Source organism: Pocillopora verrucosa, chromosome 8, assembly GCF_036669915.1.
Source record: "Pocillopora verrucosa isolate sample1 chromosome 8, ASM3666991v2, whole genome shotgun sequence".
Classification (NCBI taxonomy): domain Eukaryota; kingdom Metazoa; phylum Cnidaria; class Anthozoa; order Scleractinia; family Pocilloporidae; genus Pocillopora; species Pocillopora verrucosa.
Genome location: NC_089319.1, coordinates 1 through 27063, shown reverse-complemented (window position 1 = coordinate 27063; position 27063 = coordinate 1). Strand labels below are relative to the sequence as shown.

The 27063-nt window shown below is 38.2% G+C and overlaps 1 long non-coding RNA gene across 3 annotated transcripts; it reads right to left on the bottom strand.

The window, feature by feature from the left end:
- Positions 1 to 12502: 12502 nt before the first annotated feature.
- LOC136283208 (uncharacterized) lies at positions 12503 to 26558 on the bottom strand. 3 transcript variants are annotated; one of them, XR_010718632.1, is made up of 5 exons: positions 26536 to 26558; positions 15740 to 15898; positions 15009 to 15081; positions 14580 to 14643; positions 12503 to 13786 (listed from the first exon to the last, which is right to left on the bottom strand). It is a non-coding gene; the product is annotated as an uncharacterized lncRNA (long non-coding RNA). The 3 variants fall into 3 exon arrangements; XR_010718631.1 differs by lacking the exon at positions 26536 to 26558 and adding an exon at positions 16306 to 17052; XR_010718630.1 differs by lacking the exon at positions 26536 to 26558 and having other exon boundaries at positions 15740 to 17045.
- Between the last annotated feature and the right edge of the window lie 505 nt (positions 26559 to 27063).

The window sequence follows — 27063 nt, the reverse complement described above, 5'->3', positions numbered from 1 at the left end:
GCACTATGAACTCAAAACCCATGAAAATCTTGTGAAATAATTCATTGTAAATTCACAGATTTTTCACAGGATTTTCATGGTTAAATCAATGACATTTTCATGGTCTCAGTGCCATGAAAAAGACCTGAAAAATCCCATGAAAAACCTGTGAAAATTTCCATATTCACGACCCATGAAATATTAAGTAAAGTGACCTAGAAGCCATGAAATACCCATGAAAATGGCATTTCATGGCCTTTTCAAAGGTACTGAGAAACCCATGAATTTCAAGCCCAAAATTTCATGGTGTCAAAGTTCACTAGTTTTTAATGGGTTGCAGCAAATCATGACCCATGAATATCCTGTGAATATGTTAAAAATTCATTGACCATGAAAATTTTCCTTGAATTTTCATGGCCTCTACATGGTTTTTTCATGGCACATGAAAGTTAATTGCCAGTTAGTTTTCATGGGGTTGTTAGGAATATGCAAGCACCATGAAAATTCTTTGAAAACCCTCTGAATTTGGAATTAAAAATTCTTAACTTTTCTTGTACCAAAGATGGTACTACAGTGTATAGCTTGCAGTATACCATAACTGTAATACATACACTATCACTTAAATTATACACTGAAGAACTAACCTATCTGTGAAACTTCTTGGTCCTACTGTACAAGCACACACGCATGAAAGACATGACCATTATATTGGATTCTCTGATAGTTTATTTTGTTTCACCAGCTGTACATAAATATTACTTTAGGATTCGAAAATTGTGATAATTCAGTTTACACTTTCTTAAATAAAAAAGTTGGTATGAAATTTTCTGCATAAAATTAAGATGTTAATGATTTTTAGCTCTATTTTGATATCACTGATTTTCCTTGTGGAGACAGATTCTGCTCCTATATTTCTGAAGATATATAATAAATTTGATGTGAAAAATATTTGGACAAAATTATTAAAAATATACTCACTGGCTTGATGTATTTTTGTCTAAACTTCAAATATCATTTCCTTCATCTAATATCATGTGTAAAATGTTATGGACAGTTATTATAATGTCTATTTATGTAACAGCATTCATGTAAATTTCTTGATGTTTTACACTTGTGATCAATACTCTCAAGGTAACTAACAACAAAACAATTACCAACTTTCTGCACTCTTGCATGTGTAAAGATATATCTATGGCTGACTATGTCAGTGTCTCTCTGTTTTGGCCACCTGAATGTGCCATCCTTCTTTCGGTTATCATTACTATTTGCATTTTCATCATCGTTTGGACCAAGATAGGCTGCTTTAGCAAGTTTGCATTTCCTTTCATCAGTTTTGTAGACCAACACTCTTCACTGTTTGCAAAATAAAGGGAGCACATCATCAGTTATCTAAGAGCCTTTCTTATGTACGTAGTAAACCTAGAAATGGATAACTCGCCAAAACAGGTTCTTTTCAACATGAAGCCGTCAGATACTAAGCGACGCACTGTGGAAGTGAGGTGAGGTATTTCGTATTCAGAATTTGACTGTATTTTTTATTCCTAAGAACGGTCGTAAGTATTTCCATACAAACTCTTGTGATGTTTCGCCAGATGATCACAGAATAAAAATTTTCAAGTTAAATCGGATCAATATTTGTTTCTGGGCAACCGAGCTCGATATCGATTTGTCGTACTCGATTACCATTCCTGCTCGATAAGCAAACGACGTTTGATAATCGAGCTCGATAACTACAAGTCGAGCTCGATCGCTAATCGAGTACGATTACTAATCGAGCTCGATTACTAATCGAGCTCGATTAGTTATCGAGCTCGACAAAATTCGTTTATCGAGCTCGGTTACAGTACTGACGAGAAAGACTGGTGGAGAGTCCAACCTTATGGAGTGCGATGGAGTGTGCAAAAAAACCTCGATACCGACGGCGAAATGCTTCATAAGTTTTTTAGGAGATTCAGAGACAGGATTCATAGAGAGGATATGAAGTAAGTGGGGAGAATATTGAAAATAAATTTTCCCACGCTGCCGTTTTTGTTTAAGCGATTCTCTTGTAAAATTTTTATGGTTAACTACGCAGGGGAATACTTGTGTCACTTTTAGATAAACTTGTGTCACTTTTAGATGAACGTTCAGTGATATATGTATACTTTTTTAAAAACAAATAAAACAACTTCTGGTTTAGAGCAAGATTTTATAAACCATTCAACCACTGTGCAACGCAATTCCTTTCCTTCTTACCGAACTAACCAAAAGTAGCAACCTTTTAAAGCAAACTTGTATCTCGAAAACCTCGAGCTGGAGGTAATACTTCTTAGCAAAGTAATATGGGTACTAAACTGTGTTTTTCAAACTCTCATTCCTAATGACAAAACACTCAGCTGAATATTTAGGCTTGCAGCTTGGGAAAAGTACTTAATTGCTTGTAAACATGAGGATTTTTGTCTGTCACTGAATGTTCCTTTGGCCTTAGCGAGTTGCAAAATGTTGAGTTGTCTCACTATTAAAATGTAGCCTTGGTGACATCTAGCCCATCTACACTGACAACTAACAAGGAATTCTGAGGCATCCAGAATTAGATCTTTACGGCTTAAGAGGCCATCTCTCTTATTTCCACCCTGCCAATTTCACCTTAAACTCTGTCAACAGAAAGACTATACTTAGGAAAGAACTAAGTTAGATTTGGTTTGATTTGAAATAATTTTCTGGCTGCTTTAGGGGCCATAATTATTTCACCAGTTGGTAGGGACTATCACAACTTCTCGGAAATTGAATAATATGCATATTTTGTAACATTGTAAAATATTTGATTTGCATAGTTAAGCCACGACATTTATATCAGATCCCTTAACAACCTTTCTAGTTTGCTAAGAAAGTTAGAATTTAGGAGATTCAGAGACAGGATTCATAGAGAGGATATGAAGTAAGTGGGGAGAATATTGAAAATAAATTTTCCCACGCTGCCGTTTTTGTTTAAGCGATTCTCTTCCCTAAGATCAGGACACCCTTTTTTTCGCTCGTGTGCGTTCCGGCTTTCTCTACGACAACTTGCATTTAGATATTACTTTGAACTTTTACTGTAACTTTTTAGAGGGTAATTAAAGAAAGGAAAAGACACGCATATGAAGCGGTAAAAAAAAACTGAATATCGTCGCACCTTTTTTCTGACTAATAACAGCGTCATCTATCAACACAACAACATTCGTATCGCACTCTAGTTTTAAAATGTTACTATTTTTCTCCCTAAGAAAGGATTACGACTGAATCACCAATATTTTGAACTTTTCAATCAAGTTTTATTTTTGAACACTGTGATTGTTGTGCGTTAAATACTTCCAAGATCAAAGCCCCGACCACACTTTCGCAGGTGCTTTGAAAAACGTTATTTTTCTCTCACAATCCAAAAAGAGCTTTGCCTCTATCTATGAAAATGAATAAACTGGTTTTTTTCTTTTTTCTTTTTTTTTTTTTTGCATTATCATAATTGTCATCTACGGCAAAAAAAAAGAAATGCAGCTAGATGATGTGTATAGTAAAGCCCTTATCATCCCGTCAAAAAAAGTGTTACAAGAAAAATCAACATCGGGGAATTCGAAAAGGTCGGTTTTCATAATGAGTTAAAATTCAAGTTGAAATCGCATATTTTAAAAATACGTCGTTTCGTTAGAAAATCTTTCTGGACCAGTGTGGTCAGTAGACCTAACCTATGTAAAACCTATTCAACATAGTCATGGACAGAGCTTAATTGTTTATTTACCTGTCTCTCCCAAAACTGAAAGTAAAAACCGTAGCGTATTTACAAAACCGGATTATCAACTAGATATGGATTGGCTACAACGGCCAAAAAGTTCTGCATGGATTGCTTAGCGGTTCCCGCTCTCCACCGACGCCACATTTGCTCGTCGAGGTAGGACTGCAAGTCTTCCCTCCTTATCCTCCGGCGTGTTTTCTGGCCCAATTTTAAACTGTTCCAGCAGGATTCGATTTCTTGGGTGTCAACCCCATAGTGACTGGGTCAACGAAGTTGAGTCGGTGGACAATCATTTGATGTGCACTTATGTTGTTAATTCTTTGGTCCGTCTGCCGGTAGGAGGCCAAGTCATCCGAGTGCACTTCGGTTCCAGGGAGAACACACCTTGAAATGATGGGATGGAGGGTGGCCATATCTCGTCTTTCCACTTCATCGAAGTAGCTTTTTGCAGGTAAATGTTGCGTCGTAACAATCCCAAAAACCCATGTGTACCTTTGTGCACGTCTTCCCCAGTTGTTCTGAAATAATGAAAAAATATATATATTTCAGATGGATGATTTTTGTCCCATTAATATTTTGCTTTAGGCTTTATCCCAGCTATGTGTAATTATCATTCACCTGTATGAAATAATTTTGATATTAAAGCGCCCTGAGTGCTTTTTGTTGTCACATTCCCACCTACTTCGGCTTGCGAACCACATGTTCCAGAAAATTAAGGAACAGTAAGGTTATGAAAATATTTATATCTCAAAAATATTGAAATGATTGGAGGTGAACATTTGCCTAGTATATACTATATCAGTAATATAATATGGCACAAAAAGGTGATTTTTTTAAACTCATTTATTCCTGCTATAAATGGTTGCCATAATTTTTGTGTGCCAATAGTGGACAAGTTGCTCGGAGGCGATTAGCAAAGGATGTTCAAAGTTTGAGTGCAGGCCGAGTGCAGGCGATCTACGACGCTATTTCCCGTGTTAGTATATACTTGAAAAAATAGTGATTTTTAGCTTTGATTAGTTGTTGAATTTACTCTCGTCGCATCTTACACCAGTCCAAAGGGCGTGATTGGCCTGTCCTGAAGGTTTCTTGGGCAGCCATCCTGTAAGCGCCTACTAATTTTTCTTATCAAGCTTGTATTTAAATCCAGGTACCTGGAAATTCGTCGCTGGGAGTCCTCAGCAGAGAAGAAATAAACCTTCTGCAGGAGTTTACCAAGTGGCACTCTGGGGAACTCCTCGAAAAAACTGTTTGATCTCACACTTCTTCTTTTTATGCATCCTCAGCAGCGCCTGTACAGTATTGTTAAGGAAAGACCCTTTATCGTTTTTGAACAAATTAAAATGGCCGGTTTAAGCATTCTTCTCCACTGAATATATAGACGCGTATAGATGCGACTTTTATGGTGGATGCTCTTGCTTCTAGAAGTTTTGAATTAACATCAAAGAGGTCTCCTACATCGAATGGGAAAAGTGCGTTCTAAAACACCTTAAGTACGTCGATAATTATTATTGTAACCCACGGTACTTTTAGTGTTGTTTTGAGGTTTTTTTTTCTTAAGTCGGTGTATTTATCACGTAGCAGTCAAGTAAAAATCCAAATTGTGCTATGAACACTTGCAACTTATATGACAGTTTTATGTAGCGGCATGCAGACGCATGTAAAAGTTGTTACTATATAAGTTGAAAAGGAGATAGATTAAAGGACGTTTGTGCCAATGCACACGCCCGATGAAAGAGGGACTAAAGCTAGTAATCGATAGCAAGTTCCCTTATAGGTTATCTCCGAAAAGCGCCTTTTCCCCGTTGTTGTTCTTCAATTAAATACGAAATACATTGTTGTCAGCCCCGCGCGTTAAAAAAAAAAAAAAAAGATGACGTTTATTTAAAATTGACCGTGCCCACTAAAAAGGAGAAGTTGCAATATTTGTGCGCACAAACTAAAAATAATTCATTATAATTGAAATGGAAATGCGAATTTTGGGCATATACTCAGTTCTTTAAGCGGAGAGGAATTGCACAAAATAATTACTTTACTATCTCGTGCGGTAAAAAAACGATACCTTCGTTCACAATTTAAAGCTTGCCATCTTTGGATAACGCCTTCATTTTAATCTCTTCAATAGGCCAAGGTGATTACCGAATTAGTCCCATTTTAAGTGTGGGTTGGATTTTTATGGAGTTTAAACGATGACGCGTTAACTTCGTGCCGTTGCAACAGTGTTCGGCAACCGGCCTACCGGCGTTGATTGAGGTTGAACTTGCAAAAAGAAATAATAAATGAACAACAGTAATAAAAAGATGTACCAAATAGTGGAGGGTTCCAATGGGGTGATGGCTGGTAAGTTTAAAGGATAAAATTGTGGCCACTTTACGGCTAACGGTTAGGTTTTTTTCCCTTACGGTGGTTACCAAAATATATTTACTATTAACGTTTTTGACCACTACCGTTTAAAACTTTATCGTGAGGCCTTGCTCTAAAGCTGCATACTGACGTAAGGACTTATTATTTTCTTCTCCTTGTTGGAGTCTAGTCAGCTAGCAATAGCGAGAAACGGGTCTAAATTTCGATGATTTTGTGAGTTTCTTATTTTGTAATTGACTACATCACACTTATGCGAAGTATCTTTTTTTCACACGGTTGTTTAGAACAAATGAATAAAACCCCTTAGGGTGACCTCATCGTTAACAAAAGCAATTAAATCATTGCTAAGCGCAAGGTAAAACAGCCTATTGTTTAAACTTGCGACTTCCTCATCAGTGCCTTTTGTAAGGTAAGTGTGATTTTTTTTTCATCCTTTGTTATAATGGAGAAGTATGTTTGCCGTCGTCATAACAGACCAGAAACAAAGGGGGTAAGTTTCTAAAGAAACTCTGGTGCTGCGTCAGTGGGGGTAACAAGGTGATTTGATAATATCAACTAAGTTGAAATTGTAAATTGGCCACCTAAAAAGTTCAAAAGCTGACGTTTCGAGCCTTAGCTCTTCATCAGACTAATGAAGGGCTAACGCTCGAAACGTCAGCTTTTGAACTCTTTACGGTGGCCAATTTATAATTTCAACTTAGTTGATATTACCAGAAACAGAACAGTTTGTAATTACATTTATAACGACGATTACTAACAATTTAGGTTTATTCATAAAAACATTGGGTTGTTATATACTCCCATGTAGGATAGAAGATATATTTGTATCTGGTGTAAATATTATCTGCGTGTGCTAGGCTAGCTTTTTGTATTTCCAATGGTAGAAAATTTACCCGATCAAATCTGTTGAACTCACCGATCATTTTTTTCTTAATTAACAACAAGATGTGAGGAAACAAAGTCTTTGTTTATTGAGTAACAACAATTGGCGCTAACCGCACGGCTGCAAAAATACAACAACGCTCAGTAAATTAAGGCATTTCATGTAACATCTGTATGAATAAGGATAAATGGGTTGATCTCACCAACCTTCCTTCCTTATTAAAAAAGAGTTATGAAGAAACAAAGTCTTTGTTTATTGATTCACCGCAATAAGCACTTATCGTATAGCCCCCAAAATACAATAACGCGCAATAGATTGAGGCGGTTTTTTTTTATAACCTCCGTTTACAGGATTTTTCAGTTATGATTCACTTACATAGGAAAGTAAACTGAGGTTAACGAATGTGTAGTTATATTCTCTCCAATGCTAGAGGCGACACGTGTTGGAATAAAGGAGAAACTACAACAATACGTCTTTCTTTGTGCTGCCCACTAGTCTTCGTTAAGGAAAAAACTATTTTTAATTCATGTTATGCAGGGCAGGGTTTTTATTCGTTTTACTTTGTTTTTTTATGTTTTTTTTTTTTTTAACAAATTCAAATTCGTGTCAGACTGGGTTGGTGCGAGGCTGCGTGTCGGCTTTTATTTGGTGTGGGATGCCTTTGATCTGTAACCAAACCGGTTAGACCGTCTGCGACAGTGGGACAAGGGTGTTCAGATAACGGGGAAAAATGCATTTGTCAAATCATTTATTATCACGTGAAACACAGCGCAGCAAACGAACAAATCGAGCTTACTCATACTGAAGAGGGGGAAATTGACGAGTGTGTTTCCCATAATTCTTAAAAAAACATATTTGACTTAAAAAACCTAAACATTTTTTGTATCGCTTTCAATATTTGTCCTCGTAGCTATCTTTCCTTCCATAACGTTTTCATCTTAAACATTTTTCCTGTAAGTGTACTTCTGTTTCCTAGAGGTATTTTTCAAATGTAAATAACTAAACTAAACTGGAGGTTGACTGAAAACTCAAAAGTTAGTTAGCTTCCAGACTCTTTATTTTTTCAATTCCTCACTCGTTACTAACCCTAAAATACAACAACGCTTTGACATCACCGGCACGCTTCTATCTTAACAACTGCGTGAAGAGATCTTTTCTAGTTAAGTAATGTTCCAGATAAGTGCTAAGAGAGGTATTACATACAGCAAAAAAAGCGGAAGATCTCAATGAGAAAGTACTGAAAATGTTTTCCATTCAAAAATACTTCTTAAATTTCATGGTTAGTTTGTTCTGTGCTTATCATATTGCCTTTTGTTCTAGTGCATAAACGATTTCCATTTTTTGCGTTATCATTTGCGACCTCGATACCTCTCCTAGCTAATAAATGGAAAATTACTTGTCTTCTTTTAAAAGATAATATGTCAAGACAAACTTGACAATCATAATATCTTCTGGGTCCATGTGATCCAGTTCACAGCGCAGGATATTTGCTGCTACTTCCCCCTCCTTTATCTCCTTCGCCGGGAAAGGGAAAACCTTCTCCTCGCAGGAATCAGGCATCAATACTATTCTGTAGACATAAAGCGTAAAGTCATTAATGATTTGTGGTGAATCATGATAAAGTTGATTTTCTTTTTAACAGTTTTTAGGTTCGGAGACATGGTTTTAGATTTCCTAACTCTTGTATGGAAAAATTACGATATTGATAGTCGTTGTAAAATACGCCAGCTAAATGCAAGTACTTTGGCTTATCAGCAGCGATCATTTATCCTCTGTACTGCTTTCCAGAGCGAGAATCTATCCTTAATTACAAAGATGAGTCCCTAACCTCGTTCCTACTACCACTGCCGTCACTGCGGACACCAGTTCCAAGGAAAGTCCTGCAAATCGTATATGCGCCCTCCAGCTGTTCCCATTCGGGCACCTGTACTCAGTGCTGAATAGGTGTGACCCCTTCACGTTATTCCATTTCTCTCCCCTCCAGCGGAAGGAGAACACTCCTCTTTCTTCCAAAATCCATCTCGGTTTGGCTCTCTGAAATGAAACCGAATGTTCAGTTCATGTTCATGTGATATCTTTTCTCATTATTTTTATAATTCTAGCGTCTCACCTTGAAATGCATTAGGCCCCGCAGACGCTGGACCTCCCCTTCCTGCAGAACACTGTGGGTGGCGGCTGCATTTGTCGAGTGCTGTGGCATGTTCTTCTGCTTTATTATGGCAGTGCAGCCAGTCACCGCACAGCGGACCGCTCTTTCTGAGCACTCCCTTAAGTGCAGTGTTAAGTGGAGCCTGCAAAATAATCAAAATAAGGACCAGGGATGAGCTGGCTAGTGAAACTTTTGGATATTTTGTTGGCCTTAAATAACCATTTGACTGTTGATTTCTTAGTTAAACCGACAATATCTTACCGTGGAAGGCTTGTTCCGCAGCTTAGTGGACACAGTACCCTCTTATTTGAGCAAAGGGAAGCAGTATGCTCCTCGAAAGATTCCCTGGTAATTTTTCTACCGCATTGCTGGCAAGGGAGTTTGTGCTTTGCACATTGCGCAGTGTGTGCTGCCATCCTCTCCCTTGCCACCATCTCTCCACAGCCATCATTGGCACACGCCGTTTGAAATTTGCCACACGTTTTCAAGTGCTGCTCGTGCTCGTGAAATTTTCCTTTCCATAGACAGCCGCTCTTATTACACTTGATATTAAAGTCTCCAATGATATCGTCGAGTGCGACATTGACGTGGAGAGTAACATCTGTTCCGATCGGTGCTTTACAGAGTGGGCATTTGGGGAAAGTCTCAATGCCTATGAGTGTCGCGAGGCAGTGTCGACAGCCCGAATGCCCACATGCCAGAGTGACAGGCTTAACCATTGTCGATAGGCTTCAAAGTAAAAGATAATCAAGAGAGTTTAGTACATTTCCTTACAAAACTAGTATTGATAAGTCAAGTAATTCCTTCGAAGAGGCCCCTGCTAGCAAGGAATTCAGTTCAAACAGCTACAATTGTAAAAGTTGTCGAAGGAAAGTGGAATTTAACCATGGAACAATGATTCATAACTCAGAGTCAAAACAAACGCAGAACGTAAATCTGTTATTTGACAAATTACTATTTCGTCTAATTGGTCAAATTCCTGAGGGATGAGCAACATTTCTCTCCTCTCAGAAAGACAACTGCTGAAGTATAAACTATTTAGTACAGCTCGATCACAGAAGTAAGCAAGTGTGCGTTAATGATTTTCCTAGCGTTAATATTTAAACATCTCGTCCTTTTGCCAAAAGAAAATTACAATTTCGCTTATGATCTCTTTTCCCAGGAAATGCGAATATAGTTCCACAGTTAAAAAGAACTTCTGCCTTATGAATGCTCTGAATGCTGTCGGTCGTTCTCCTTAAATGTCAGGTTAAGCCTTGCTTTATTGCAGATTTTAACCTGGCATCTTCAAGCTGGGTTTGGAAACCAGCGCAATTTGAAGTTCAGAGTTATGGTGGATGCTTGGCATACAGCTCTGCGTTGTCGAAAAATATAGACTTATCTGTCGACTTTTGAGCCTTTTGAGTGCTTTCGTACATGTTTGTTGTTTCAGTTTAGATAATCAGTGGGCTAGATAGCCAAGTAAATTCCAGATTTTTTGCACTATTTTTCAGCGGCAATGTTGGTGAACCAAAGATACACCCACGACAATTGCGACTCGATACTAGGCTCTGTAAATTTGCGCAAAACATTTCGACGAATATCTTAAGTTTGGGAAAACAAAGAGACCTAAAAATTAAAAAAGTTCTTCCTTAACCTATCTCCTATGACATTTAAATTTCTTAACTACTCCACTGAAGATCTCTCTCTCGATGGGTAACAGCGAAAACGATCAGTTGCTGAAAGATAAAAATCATCACAAAACAAAAAAGACTTACCATACAGAACAGTTGAATAGCGCTCCGGGAGGAGAAGTAAACTCAAAATGCTCATTAGACATAGCGAATCTGGCAATGAATAAAGCAGCGAAGTGATCTAATCCAAGCAAAGTTTGCTTTTAGTGAAAGAACCAAGACTAACTGATAAGTAAACGATGTTTATAACCTTGTGAACCTCAATGGGAAATGTGTATTTCCTGGACAATTTGACACGTATTCATCAATAACAATTGATACTGATCTGGCAACAATCGATCCGCGAAATGACAGTTACCCAGGGTCAAGTTCCCTGTTCAAACAATCAAGTTTCCATTCTGCATGTGCGAGTGTGTGTGTGTATTTGTATGTGGACATCATTTCCTGGAAAAGGGTAACTTGCCCGTTTCATGGAATTAAAGAACAATTAAACGAATAAAAGGGTGCGCTTAGCGCATTTGCGGCAAACGATCCTAATATTGTTTAACTATCAATATAAATGTCCCGTAGCGACAGGCCTAGGTGACATGGGTGTGCCACGAAACAAAAGCCTTTTATTAATACGTATACACGTCGGTCAGTTTCATTTTCGGCGTGGTTTCGCGTCATCCTTGGGAATATTAGTGCAGCAAGGAGTTAAGCATTTTAGATTAAGTGTTTAACTCCACGAGATGAACCATAGCAAGCGCGCTTTCCAAAGAACTGTTGTCTTTTTGGATAAACGGCACAGAAGCGTGCCAAACAAGACTGAGCTGGGCAGGCTCGCTACCGCCAAGCGGATTTCTGATATATCGTTTACAAAGAACGACAGCTCTTCCCAAATCGGAGACTTACTGGTGAGAGCATTTCCTCCCCTTACAGGAAAAGACCTTAGCAGGTAAGTGCTGCTGCCTTCATAATCTGTATCGTAGGGTAGAAAATGGTTTCAGAGAAAAGAGTGAAAAGTACCGTAATAAAAGCAGCGAAATGCCGAAAAGGGGCAAGATTGGATGTAAACGTGGATGAGAGAAAACTAAGGTTGCTAAAATCTTCCTTTAGATGTCGTGCAACATTGAGAAGCTGTCGCCAGTAGACAGGATAAGCATCGGACATAAATGACAAGTGGCTAACAGCGCACATATCCGTCTTTTTGTTGTCTTCATCCAGTCATTTGTATTATTGTGTGGAATTAGTTACAAATTTTCCTAACGTTCCATCAGTTTAATGCAAAGTTTACAAAAGAGGTGTGGAATTGTGTAGGATTTACTTTTTGTCGTTTTCTGTTCGTGTGAAGGTCATGCTCAAATTCATGATTCACGCTAACCCGATTAAGCTTTTTTTCGATAGATCAAAATTCTCCATGAAAGCGAGGTTTAGAGAAACTGGAAAGGGATATTTCTTGATTTCCTTTGTTGCTGTCCTCTTAGTCTCGCTTTCAAGGTGAATTTTGATTATCTAAAGAAACATCGAATATCGTTGGTCGATCCAGATGAAGTAAACAAAAAACAAAAAAAAATCAACAACAACAAAAAATTTAATGAAATGTTGGCCAATTATATTAACAACAGCTGTCTAGACATCTAAGATAATAACCTTCCTTGTTCCAGTACACATTGAATTATTTAAACCTACAATACTTTTTTTCATGACATACTATGCAATATTTCTGTCGTTGCTACAATCTATGTCAATCTAGAGCAAATGCCACTAAAAGCAAATGTGCATTCAAAATTAATGTATATTTGCATGCACCTTACAGAAATAAATTCACAGTTAAATTCAATTTAACAGAAAAAGGTTAGTGTGGGTAACTACAATCACCTTTCTGTCATTACTTTATTACACTAGCTTGGAAATAATTACATCATATGCAAGAGGGCATGCAATGAGGACAGTGGCAACTGGCCTTCAAAGTGGTGTGCAGCTCATGGACCACTTTGGTGGAAGTAGAAGGAAAAAGATCTTTATATTTCTACCAAGTCAAGGTCTGTTTACATTTAAAGTGTTACTTACATCAACTAAACCTTACAAGTGCATACTATTTAAACTGTTCTCTTCAAATGGAGCATGTCTTGAATAAGCATAGTCTAATTTATAACCAGTTTTCTATGAAACTTATCTTTTTACTTGATACTTTACTTACTTATCTTAGTAAGGTGACTTTCCCTGCAGCCTTGCAACTTCTAGCACAAATTAATAGGAAAATAATAAACCTCCAGATACTAAGTAGAACTTTTAGAAGAAATTGGTCATTTGTTATCTCATCACCCTAGAAATAGTGATGTGCATGACTATTGCATTTTTCCAAATATTAACCGAGTAACAGAGGCTGGCTAAATCAAAATGCATACCTTGACATTAAACAATTGAAAGGTTGAAGGTTTATATGTCATATACAATGTATCCACAAACACTTGTGAGAATCTTCTATAGGCCCATTTCCAGTCTAATGTATCAAATTTATGACGACATTTGATCACAACATGTACATGCATAAACTGTTCTTTCACCACAGCTTTGTCATCTTCCACTTCATCATCTACATCCACTTCAACATCCACTTCATTGTCCACAGTCAGTTTGCCACTAACATCTGGAACCTCTTCAGCACTTTCATTATCAACAGCTACTTCAACATCTTCGTCGTCCATAGCACCTGTACCAGCAACATCTACAGCCACTTCAACATCTTCATTATCCACAGTCATTTTACCACCGACATCTTTATCATTCACAGTCAATTTACCATCAACATCTACAACCACTTCAACATCTCTATCATCCACAGTCACTTTACCACCCACATCTCTATCCACTGACACCTTAACATCTACATCATCACGGGCCACTTTGCTGTCCCCATCTTCAAGCAGCCTTATATCTACACTGCCAGTTGCTCAACCCTCCACATCCACTTCACTGGATCTGATGCCTTTGCCAGTTGATGGAGGTAACTGAAAAAAAAAATTTTGTCACTGTTTGAAATTAAGCTTTTCAGATCTTTCACAAAAATTTGAAAATATTGCTAATTACAAGTCTGAGTTGAAAGGTATTGGTTTATACTACCAACAGCTTAGACTTTGTCTTTCCATTTGTAATTCAATTTACTGACTAGACAAGTGAAGTTATTTTCAGTGAGTATATCTTATCCTGCCTCGATGAAAATCAAAGAAATATGACAAGTTCTAATTTAATTCTGAATTTTATGTGTAATCTGAATTGCTTTTGACATCATAGCTTCTACACGAAGATATCTGACAGCAATGGCAACTGCAAATGCAAGAGGATCAACATCTGGTATGACCCCAGTTTTGTCTTACTTTTTCAATTTACTTTTTGTATTGGTGTTCTAAATGTGTATATGGGTGTATATAAGGCGATTATAATTTAAATCAAATGTTACTCAACAGATGAGAGCTCAGACTTGTCAGATGAGTCAGATTCAAACCATGGCGGTGAGTTGGTGCAATTACAGTTTCAATTGATCTTGATGAAGATACTCAATAAATTCAATAAGAGAACACTTAATCGTTTCTCGTCTAGCTGGCTTATAACACTCCCAAGAGGAAAACTCGTTTAAATTGTATTTTTATTGTAAACTGCTGTCATTAAGCTTTCTTCTGATGTAAAGTTTGCAAGAATTTATACGAAACTAGCATAAAAACAAGTGTTTTCATGAACGACACCCCTGAAAGTGGAAAGTAACCTTAAGTTAATTTAAAGAACTTTCACAATTCTGACATGGACCTGATCTTGATGTCTGCACCTTTTCCTTGGTTAGGCCACAATGCAGGACCATCTGTTGTATCATCTGACTCAGAAGATGACATTAATGGTGAGTAAAAGGATGTTCAAGTAAGTCAAAACTGTAGATTAAGGAAGCACTTTTTTAGTAACCCATAGCTATTTGTTCCAGTTCCAGTTAGCCATATGTATATTTAATGAAAAAAACACCTACTAATCTGAGTCACATCACTCAAGAAACTCATAAATAATGGACTTATAAAGGCACAACTACATATGAAAATTAGTGATGAATCTGTATCATCCTGCAGGTAAAGGAAATAATGATTTGTGACATTATCACCTATTACATCAAAGTAATTCCTATCTTTTCTTTTTCTTTTTTGCAGAAGTGATAGTTTACTCAGAAGAGGCTAGACTCTGTAAGCTCACCTTGATGTCTCACTAAATGGATATCAATTTCCTTAATGCCTGTACCATGCTATCTTCCTTTTTTGCCATGCATCTGTTGTGAGAAAGATTACAAGAACCATTTTTACCAAAGCCAATGCATCTCTGTGTCAGTACTTTGGGAGGTCATATCCTAGCAACCACAATGCCCCAGTCATTTAGCTTAATAAGACTAGAAATTGTCATTTACATTATTCTTTATCAATGAACTAGTATACCTGTTTTAATTATTATTTTGTCTTTCTAGATGGCTATGTCACTGATGATTTTTCAACATCAGGAGTGATAACAGGTATGATTGTGATGAGTTTACCTCAGATAGTGCATGACAAACTGAGCAATGAAAGCACAGGTAGTGTATAATGCTACTGAATACATTCATACATCACTAAATCACTTTCCTCATGGTTACCCATTTCTTATAGGTGAAGGTGTTCATAGCAGGACCACTGAGGTGCTGCAATGTATCAATATTTTAGAGGACAGAGGGCAAAGCACAGCCATTTCATTTCTGATCCACTCTTTTGAAGAGGTAATTAGCTTGTTTATCAGTATGTAGGAAAAACCCACATAGAATGAGATGTGATCACAATCACGCTCATACCCTACCCTTTGATTGGCAAGAAAAAAAGAAAGTTTGCATGTTAAAAAAAAAAAAAACCAAGAGCTACAAACTAATCTGTCAAACAAAACCCGTTTCTCCCTTTGATTACCTGCTGTGGGAAAATAGCTGTAAACAATTCAAATAGTACACTCATGTTCATGCACATATCTTACTGAACTGTTTCTCTTGTTATCTTAGTTCACATGGCAAGGAACAGAGGATGGTCGTATAATGGTGGCTGTCCTTTTGCCCTTCAGCTGTCCTCTTGCTAGCAAGAGAAGATTGGTTAGGTTAGTACACTAATGTGTTTGCTTTTGTTTCCTCATTGATTTTTCTCTGCCTACTCTGCCTCCACATTTGTTTAACTCAGGTGTATTTGATGTTTATTAACCTTCTCTGTATTTACTTTTTCAAGCATGCTCAACACTGTGGCAAACAGCCCACATATTTACTTCTGGATTGCCAAAGACAGCAGCCATGAAGCCCAGAAAGGTAGCTAAACCTAGTCTTTAGCTCAGAATGCAAAAGCAAATGCACCCAAGTGTTAATTTTAATTAGTTTATTTTTTTGGAGTATTATTGTAATAATTATAATTATCATAGTTATCACTGTTGTTATTGTCGATATATCAAGATGATTTTGCAGATGTTATTATTAGCACAAGAGTAATTGTACCTTTAATTGCAGTGAGAGTAAAATATGGCGTTTCACAAAGCCCTGGCATTGTCGTATTTGTTCTGGCCCCATGTCATAGCAGAAACATGCCACAGTGCGTGGAAATCTTTGAGGGTAAACATGAAAAATTTGAAATTTGAAATCTATATTGTGATTATATGAATGACACCTTTCATTTTTTAAAGTGTATCATTTGTCATTAAGGTCATGACTGGGGTAGAATAATTTGCCAGCTCTTCTGTTTCCTTCACTAGTAGTCTGATTATCCATTGATTGTTTATGATGCACAAAAAAAACAAACAAACAACAAACAAAAAAAGGAATGTGGATGTCTCAAAGACATTTTCTTTTTTTCTAACTTCCATGTGCAACAAATACAAAATTTCCTCTGAAAGAATCTCTGCGAAGTCTTCAATAATCATACCTACAACAAGAATAGCTTCAATCTATTAGTCTTTTTAACACCAACATGTTTTGTACCTTGTACCTTACAAGAATCAAACTTGGATTGTGCGGGCCTTCAAGAGTCCATTGGCAGAGCACAGGCTCTATATTCCGCAATGAGGGATGAACGGTATGGATTGAAACTTTTCAGCTATTTATGTATTCACAATTAAAATGATTATTAAAACTTAAAAAATGGGAATGAAAGGTACTGACACAGGTACTTCTTTCAACAGGAAAAAGTTGGATGACTGGCGGAAACAAAGACAAAGTCAAGAGCTACAGTACCAGGTACACAATATCCCCTAATTTAGAATTCAATTTGAAAGGATACACTTACAAAATCACATTATTTTAATTTTACTCCCTAATATACCCATTAGAACACTTTAATTTTCATAACAGGCATTACAGTCCAGTCCAGCAATAGCACTAACATTGCTAGCAGCTCCCTGGGAACCAGCTCCAACAATACCGTAAACAATCAGGATGAAACTTCTGTAAGTTACCATCTGCTTTCTCTCTACTCTTAAGTTTTTAGATACATATAAGGTTTGGAAAAATTAAGAATGACATGTCCTCTATTAGTTATCTCAAAAATTAATAATCTAATGTTATGTCAAGAGTATACAGTGACTTTCCATTTAAATATACCTAAGCAAGCCTGCTTGTTTTATAATTGGGTGCACTGTGTCCAGCTTTCTCTCAACTCTTAAGCTTAGGTTCATGTAAGGTTTGAAAAATTAAGAATGAAATATACCCTTGTTATTTATCTCAACTAATTCATAATCTAGTTATGTCAATTGTATACAGTGATTTTCTATTTAAATAACTTATCCCACATATGTTTATTTTATAATTGTGCGCACTGTGATGTGCCTTATCTGTCGTAATAATATCCATCATAATAATATTTGTCTTTACAGCAAACAAGGGCTCAACGCAGGGGGAGGGTGACAGCACCACCAACTAATGGTGGTGGAACACCATTGGCGTCCATATCAACAATGGAAAAAAGTTCTCCAGGGCTTTTGAGAAAAATGCCTTTTTCCAGGTAAGAATATAATATAATATTTGCTACATGATGATGGTGGTGATAGTAAGTGATGCATGTTTTTTTTTTTTGGTTATATGAAAACAATAAACAGGAAGTCTATGACTGGATTGGTTCGCTTGTTGAAGTACCGCTCCACTTCACACTACAGCGAGGAAGGGAAGTGGTGAGGCACTCTGATCATCTACAAGGGGACGAAGTCCTGGACCTTTTAGAGAGGGTATGTTTCAATCAGAACCCACTTTAATTTTTTCAATGTCTTAATATAACACATTCCCATTCAAAACACATTTAGTTCTAAAGATGATTTAACTCTTACTTATGTAAATTCTCTAAAATTATTAAACACTTAAAAACAGCGTGAGCTGGGGTAGCATAATAAGTTATTTATGTGTCTTCGTGACAGACACTTTCATTGCTATGGTCTAATTTGTTTTTTTTTTTGAACAATTTTCAGAACACTGAAGAGATGACTAACTTGGAGCAGTCACTGGTATGTGCAAAAGTCATAAATTAAAAAATAGAGGTTTAATTCTCTATTTCAGATCTGAACCCTTTAACTCCAGAGATCTGATTACGAATTCTCCCCTCTCGTTGCTACACATTTCCTTGTAACCACTTGTGAGAATTTGGTGTTTTTAAATCAACGTAACAACATCTACCTGATAAGTTTAGGTATTCTCATTACTTGTTAGCTAGATCATGAAGGAATATTATAGGGAGAAGTTAGAGGTTAATCACTCTCCTGGGAGTTAAAGGGTTAAATGATGACCTCTGTTTTTATTTGTAACTGTACTTATTTAACATTGATCTGGTATCCTTACAATATTCCCCTTTCCTAATACCTCCATGGCCACTGTTGACCAGCTCTTCCTAAGCCTGTCCAGTGTGACCTGGTATCCTAGATCCTTCCCCTTCGTAATCCCTCTGGGGCCACTGTTGACCCGCTCTTCGTGAGCCGTGTCCAGTTGGACCTGGTATCCTTAGATCATTCCCCTTCGTAATCCTCCGGGCCACTGTTGACCAGCTCTTCGTGAGAAGTGTCCAGTTGGACCTGGTATCCTTAGATCATTCCCCTTCTTAATCCCTCCGGGCCACTGTTGGCCCGCTCTTCGTGAGAAGTGTCCAGTTGGACCTGGATCCTTAGATCATTCCCTTTGTACTCCCTCCGGGGCCACTGTTGACCAGCTCTTCGTGAGAAGTGTCCAGTTGGACCTGGTATCCTTACTCATCCCCCTTCGTAATCCCTCCGGGCCACTGTTGACCAGCTCTTCGTGAGAAGTGTCCAGTGGACCTGGTATCCTTAGATCACTCCCCTTTGTAATCCCTCCGGGGCCACTGTTGACCAGCTCTTCGTGAGAAGTGTCCAGTGCGACCTGGTATCCTTAGATCATTCCTCTTTGTAATCCCTCCGTGGCCACTGTTGACCAGCTCTTCGTGAGAAGTGTCCAGTTGGACCTGGTATCCTTAGATCATCCCCCCTTGTAATCCCTCCGGGGCCACTGTTGACCAGCTCTTCGTGAGAAGTGTCCAGTGCGACCTGGTATCCTTAGATAATTCCCCTTTGTAATCCCTCCAGGGCCACTGTTGACCAGCTCTTTGTGAGAAGTGTCCAGTTGGACCTGGTATCCTTACATCATTCCCCTTCGTAATCCCTCCGGGCCACTGTTGACCAGCTCTTCGTGAGAAGTGTCCAGTTGGACCTGGTATCCTTAGATCATTCCCCATTGTAATCCCTCCGCTGGCCACTGTTGACCAGCTCATCGTGAGAAGGGTCCCGTGCGAACGTGGATCCTTAGATCATTCCCCTTTGTAATCCCTCCGGGGCCACTGTTGACCAGCTCTTCGTGAGAAGTGTCCAGTTGGACCTGGTATCCTTAGATCATTCCCCCTTGTAATCCCTCCGGGGCCACTGTTGACCAGCTCTTCGTGAGAAGTGTCCAGTGCGACCTGGTATCCTTAGATCATTCCCCTTTGTATTCCCTCCAGGGCCACTGTTGACCAGCTCTTCGTGAGAAGTGTCCAGTTGGACCTGGTATCCTTAGATCATTCCCCTTTGTAATCCCTCCGGGGCCACTGTTGCCCAGCTCTTCGTGAGAAGTGTCCAGTTGGACCTGGTATCCTTAGATCATTCCCCTTCGTAATCCCTCCGGGCCACTGTTGACCAGCTCTTCGTGAGAAGTGTCCAGTTGGACCTGTATCCTTAGATCATTCCCTTTGTAATCCCTCCGGGCCACTGTTGACCAGCTCTTCGTGAGAAGTGTCCAGTTGGACCTGGTATCCTTAGATCATTCCCCTTCGTAATCCCCGGGCCACTGTTGACCACTCTTCGTGAGAAGTGTCCAGTTGGCCTGTATCCTTAGAGCATTCCCCTTGTAATCCCTCCGGGGCCACTGTTGGCCAGCTCTTCGTGAGAAGTGTCCAGTTGGACCTGGTATCCTTAGATCATTCCCTTTGTAATCCTCCGGGCCACTGTTGACCAGCTCTTCGTGAGAAGTGTCCAGTGCGACCTGTCTCCTTAGATCATTCCCCTTTGTATTCCTCCAGGGCACTGTTGACCAGCTCTTCGTGAAAGTGTCCGTTGGACCTGGTATCCTTAGATCATTCCCTTTGTAATCCCTCCGGGGCCACTGTTGACCAGCTCTTCGTGAGAAGTGTCCAGTTGGACCTGGTATCCTTAGATCATTCCCCTTCATAATCCCTCCGGGCCACTGTTGACCAGCTCTTCGTGAGAAGTGTCCAGTTGGACCTGGTATCCTTAGATCATTCCCCTTTGTAATCCCTCCGGGCCACGTTTTGACCAGCTCTTCGTGAGAAGGTCCAGTTGGACCTGGTATCCTTAGATCATTCCCCTTCTTAATCCCTCAGGGCCACTGTTGACCATCTCTTCGTGAGAAGTGTCCAGTTGGACCTGGTATCCTTAGATCATTCCCCTTTGTAATCCCTCCGGGGCCCCTGTTGACCAGCTCTTCGTGAGAAGTGTCCAGTTGGACCTGGTATCCTTAGATCATTCCCCTTTGTAATCCCTCCGGGCCACTGTTGACCAGCTCTTCGTGAGAAGTGTCCAGTGCGACCTGGTATCCTTAGATATCCTGGTATACTTTGACCAGGCTCTCTTATGTATTCTTAATTTTTTTTTTCAAAATCCAGCTAGACAGTAAGCTCTATACGTTGTCCCCTTACCCTTCTCCTCATCCCAAAAAACTGTTATGAAGTATCCCCTAACCTTAACTCTACCCTGATGTTTTTATTTGTGGTTAATATTAATACTTAATCGGATACTTCATGACAAATGTCATTTTTTGCTATGGTTATTCCCTACAATGTAAAGCTTTTTTCCTGATGAATTGCCCCACCCCCCAGCCTTCCTTGTCCCCTTAGTCCACTCATGTATTCTGCAGTGTGCTTTATTATTTTTATTTTTTGTTCATTATAATGATGGTAATAACTCGATCATTCTTCAGACATTAATTTGAAAAGTAATTTGGGTTTGTTAGCTGTGAGATTTCTTCACTGTTCCAGGATTAAAAAAGTTAAGAATCAAATGATTTATGACTCAATTTCTTATGGGTCCTTTTAATCTTCCTGGGTGTGTTGCAGCTGGCCTTTCAACTTGTTCTCTAGTTATTGATAAAAGCAAGAAGGACATCATTTGTGGAGTTATCTTCCTCTCCAGAGTTGATGGAATCATTGTCATTGTCATTGTTACTATTTGTATGGCTTTCACTTTGCTCTACTTATCTTCAGCTATGTTGGGGTTTTCACTGTCTTGCAAGGATTGTTTACATGTTAAATCTCTTTCCTTCAGTTGTGTTTGCAAACCACGGCCTTCAGGATTCATTTGGAAAAGCCAATACCTTGCAAAAACCTCCACTGTGTAGTTCTTATTGTTGTAGATATGTTAGTCAAGTCGATGTTTCTTGAGGCACTTTACCCCCTCTTGCAAAATTGTTTCCTTTGTACATTCTTCAAACCAATCTTTCCCAGCATAATCAGGGAGACTTTTTCCTGTGTTTTTGTGGTGGTTTCTTTTTTTGTTCTCCTTTGGCTGCTCTGCTCTTTTCTTCTTGTTGAACTGCATCACCTTGATATGCTGGAGGTTATCAACCACACATGGTGCCTTCGTGATCCCTTGCTTTTCAATTTTGAGGCAAGGATAACAATTTCCTCACTTCTTGCAGAGCAGATGAAGTATGTCGAGTTCAGGATGTTACATGCAACACAGGATACAGACACTTGGAGAGAGAAGCCAAAGTTATTGAAGCATATTCAAGAAATCTGCGAAGACACCACATCAGAAAGAGAAGAAGTAATAAAGAAAACTATCGAAAATCGAAAGGAAAAAGAAAAGGTTCGAAATCGACATGTTACTAGAACAAAGTAATTGAGGCGGAAACCTGGGTAATAATCTTCCAATATGTTTACTGCACCCTCCTTGCCTTGCTGTCCCTGAAAGAGATTCGATGTTTAGAGTTTTTTGCTTGCTGTTTGGTCAAGATGTGACATACCTCGCACAGCTCTTGTGAAGATATCATTTCAGTTATGCCAAGAAAGCAGAACTACCACAAATATCAGGCAAGAACTTAGCAATAAAGTCAAGATGTGACATACCTCGCACAGCTCTTATGAAGATACCATTTCAGTAATGCCAAGAGGGTCGAACTACCTCAAACCTCCACAAGTCAGAGATTAAGAGTACTCCTTCATGTATCCTGAAGAGTATGGCATAGATGAGAAGTACCAAAGCAACTCTCACAGATGCACAACAGTGAGGAAGAGCTTGACAATGCTAAAGATGAGGGATATTGCGCACATCTAACCCGATCAAATGTCTTTTAATAAGAGTACCTAGCTTTGAAAATTGTTGTGATGGAAACAGCCATATAAGTGCAGAACACATACTATTAAGCTGACAAAAGCATATAGTACATGTAGTGTTATCTAAACAGTACAAAATCCATGTAAAATCCACCATTGCTAAGATACTTTAAAAATTGTTGGGAAAACAGTACAAAATCCATGTAAAATCCACAATTTGGCTAAGATACTTTAAAATTGTTGGGATGAAAAGTCATGCAAATGCAGAGGATGTATAATTATATGAGCAGAAGCATGTTTCTATACTTTTTGTTTGTTTTCTGAACATGTAGATATATCAAAATAGTATGAAATCATGTAAACTCTACAATTACTGAGATACTTTGAAAATTGTTGGGATGGAACAGTCATGCATATACTTTTGTTTTATTTTTGAACATGTAGTGTTATCTAAATAGTGTAAAATCATGTAAACTCTACAGTTACTCAGATACTTTGAAAATTGTTGGGATGGAAACAGTCATGCATATACTTTTGTTTATTTTTGAACATGTAGTGTTATCTAAATAGTGTAAAATCATGTAAACTCTACAGTTACTCAGATACTTTGAAAATTGTTGGGATGGAAACTGTCATGTATATACTTTTTGTTGATTTTTGAACATGTAGTTTCACATAAATAGGATACAAAACTCTACATTACTGAGATATTTAGTGTGACCTCCCTCCTTCCAACATTTGATTTAGGGGGATGGTTCCCCCTCAAAGCCATTATTTTTCTGTAGACTCGTCTCGGACCCCCCCTCCCACCTCCTCAACCTTAGGATTCCAATTTGATGAAAGTGTTCATAAATGGGCCATTAGATTCTTTAAACGCTCTGGATAATACTTCCCAGCGGCACCTACACGAGGGTGATATGCCACTCATCCCATGAGTGGCATACTACCCTCTGCTATGTTTCATTGCAGGTGTCATTCAAAGGAAACTACCCCTCAGATGAAGAGGAACTCTCAGAGACAATGAAAGGTAAACACAAAAGTAAATAGATTATGATGACCAATGTTAACACCACCAACTTCATAATTAGTCTTAATAACTCTTACTCATAATAACTCTTCTTCTTTATCAAACTTCCTTGTGCAATGTTTGTGCCATGATGAAGCACAGTGAGGTACCTGTTTCTTCCAGTGAATTACCAAAAACATTTAAATTGTTTGTTAATTTTATTTGAGGGTACATCCCAAAATATTTCCAACAAGCCCCTTAGTTTGTTATTTTTAATCATCATTTGTTAGTATCTACACATGACCAACCCTCATTTTTGCCTTTATTCCAGTGAGCACATTACAACATTCAACTAATCTCTCATTTTTTCACCTTTTTTCACATGGAAACAAAAGATGATGACCATGAAAGAAGATGAAGGAGCCAGGATGGAGAAAAAAAAGAGAAAGGACCAAAGATCTCACAGGAATCGAAAGGGAAAGAGAAAAAGGGAAGATGCCAAACACTAGAAATAAGTTGTGTACCATCACTCGTGATCAGTACTACCAGTAAACTTGATCATACCGAGACAAAGGCAGATTCCAAAATTACTACTAAATCATTTTATATGTACCTCACTTGACCATAAGTTCACAAGTGTAAGCCATTAAATGATATTCTATTATAATAAGGGGTTTTTTTTTTGTTTGATATACTGGCTATGTGTAAAGGTACACAACTTTATTCTTCACCTTTTCATTTCAAGTAGTATATAGAAATAGATAACATGTACAGTGGAAACTTGATTTAATAGAGTGCCAAGGGGCTGGAGACATTGATTGGCTATATTTAGGGTTTGTATATCACGGTTCTGTGGCATTTATATTACTGTAACTTTAGCTGGGCTGAAACAGAAGTATTGTTTGTCATATCAAGAACTTCGTTGTATAGAGGTTAGTTGAATCAAGGTTCCACTGTACCATTAACTTACTATTTCCTACTTAACCCTTTAATCCCTAAGAGTGACTAGAATCTAATTTCTCCTGACAATATCATCCTTCAATCACACATAAGGTCATGAGAGTCTAGGAAATGATCACCAACTGGAGAAGTTCTTAATTATTAAACAAACTCTCCTTGTCAGCACCTGTGTAAATGTGTAAGAACAGTATGGAGAGTGTGCATACTGATGTTAGAGTGTAGAGGGTTAATGTTGAATGAACACAACACAGCCTACAGTACAACAATGTCTACATTCATTCAGAAAGTGCAATTCAGGGGTGATGTTGTAAGGAGAATGTGATGCTAGTCACTCATAGGGTCAAACAAATCAAAACGATTAATCATAGCCCTTAAGTTTTTTAAGAAATTATTCCCTATAAAGTTGTGTTCATTCAGTTCAGTTAAGATCCATTACACAATGCCTCTGTTATATTTAGGCAGTAAGTATGTTGACTGAGTCCAGAATCTTAACCCTTTGACTCCCAAGATCTGATTGTTAATTCTCCTTTCTAGCTGCTGCATATTTCCTTGTGGATTAGTTTACAAGAATTTGGTGTTTTGATCAAGATGACAACTTCTACCTGATAAGTTTGAGTATTCTCATCACCTGTTTGCTAAATGATGTATAAGTGTTATTATAGGGAGAAGTTACATGTCAATCACTTCTGGGAGTTAAAAAGTTATCAATAAGGCTGTAAGGATGTTCTGCTAAGATCTTGACTAAAGGATCATCACTATCTCTTACAAAGAAAAAAAATTTGAAATACTTAAGAGGTTGTCTCTCTTATTTCCACCCAGTCAATTTCATGTCAAAAATAATTTTCCCTGATATATAGGGGTCAGAATATGTTAAAGTTTGCCTTTTCAAATATATTGAGAGGGAAATTCTAACTTTCTTAGCAAACTAGAAAGGTTGTTAAGGGATCTGATATAAATGTCGTGGCTTAACTATGCACATCAATATTTTACAATGTTACAAAATATGCCTATTATTCAATTTCCGAGATGTTGTGATAGTCCCTACCAACTAGTGAAATAATTATGGCCCCTAATGCAGCCAGAAAATTATTTCAAATCAAACCAAATCTAACTTAGTTCTTTCCTAAGTATAGTCCTTTCTGTTGACAGAGTTTAAGGTGAAATTGGCAGCGTGGAAATAAGCCGTAAAGATCTAATTCTGGATGCCTCAGAATTCCTTGTTAGTTGTCATTGTAGATGGGCTAGATGTCACCAAGGCTACATTTTAATAGTGAGACAACTCAACATTTTGCAACTCGCTAAGGCCAAAGGAACATCCAGTGACAGACAAAAATCCTCATTTTTACAAGCAATTAAGTACTTTTCCCAAGCTGCAAGCCTAAATATTCAGCTGAGTGTTTTGTCATTAGGAATGAGAGTTTGAAAAACACAGTTTAGTACCCATATTCCTTTGCTCAGAAGTATTACCGTCCAGCTTGAGGTTTTCGAGATACAAGTTTGCTTTAAAAGGTTGCTACTTTTGGTTAGGTCGGTAAGAAGGAAAGGAATTGCGTTGCACAGTGGTTGAAATGGTTTATAAAATCTTGCTCTAAACCAGAAGTTGTTTTATTTGTTTTTAAAAAAGTATACATATATCACTGAACGTTCATCTAAAAGTGACACAAGTTATCTAAAAGTGACACAATATTCCCCTGCGTAGTTAACCATAAAAATTTTACATTTTACAATAAACTAAGGATTACCAAAAGTTTGTTCTTGTCTGTATTAAGTCCCATTCCAGCGAAGTTTAAGTTTAAGTTTACCCTTCTATACCCGAAAGACTACACCTGACCTGGGGTTTTCGTGCTTTGGGTAAATTTCTGTTTCCAATACATTTGCTCCAACTTCCTTTTACACCTTCCTTTGAATGCTATCTCTGAAACTTAACGAAAACTTACGAAATACTCACCTAATGACCAAGGTTCTTGCAACACACCCTACCTGCCATCGTCCTCCTCAATCAGTGTTTGACTCCTTTCCCAGTCTTTCTCGTTAGTACTTGTAACCGAGCTCGATTACTAATCGAGCTCGATTAGTTATCGAGCTCGATTAGTTATCGAGCTCGATTAGTAATCGTACTCGATTAGCAATCGAGCTCGACTTGTAGTTATCGAGCTCGATTATCAAACGTCGTTTGCTTATCGAGCAGGAATGGTATATCGAGTACGACAAATCGATATCGAGCTCGGTTGCCCAGAAACAAATATTGATCCGTTAAATCAATAGTTAGCGCGTGCGCTCCGATGTTTTACGCGTAATAAGATGACCAAGCTTGACTTACCCCTTCACGTTGTAATACATGTCGATAACTTCATCTTGAGGAAAACCTCTTTGAAAAAACTTTCTCAGACGGTCCATTGCGTTGATCTGGAAAAAAGAGACTGCTACACAAACACTACGAGAAATGCAATTGGAATGGAACCATTCCGTTCGAGGT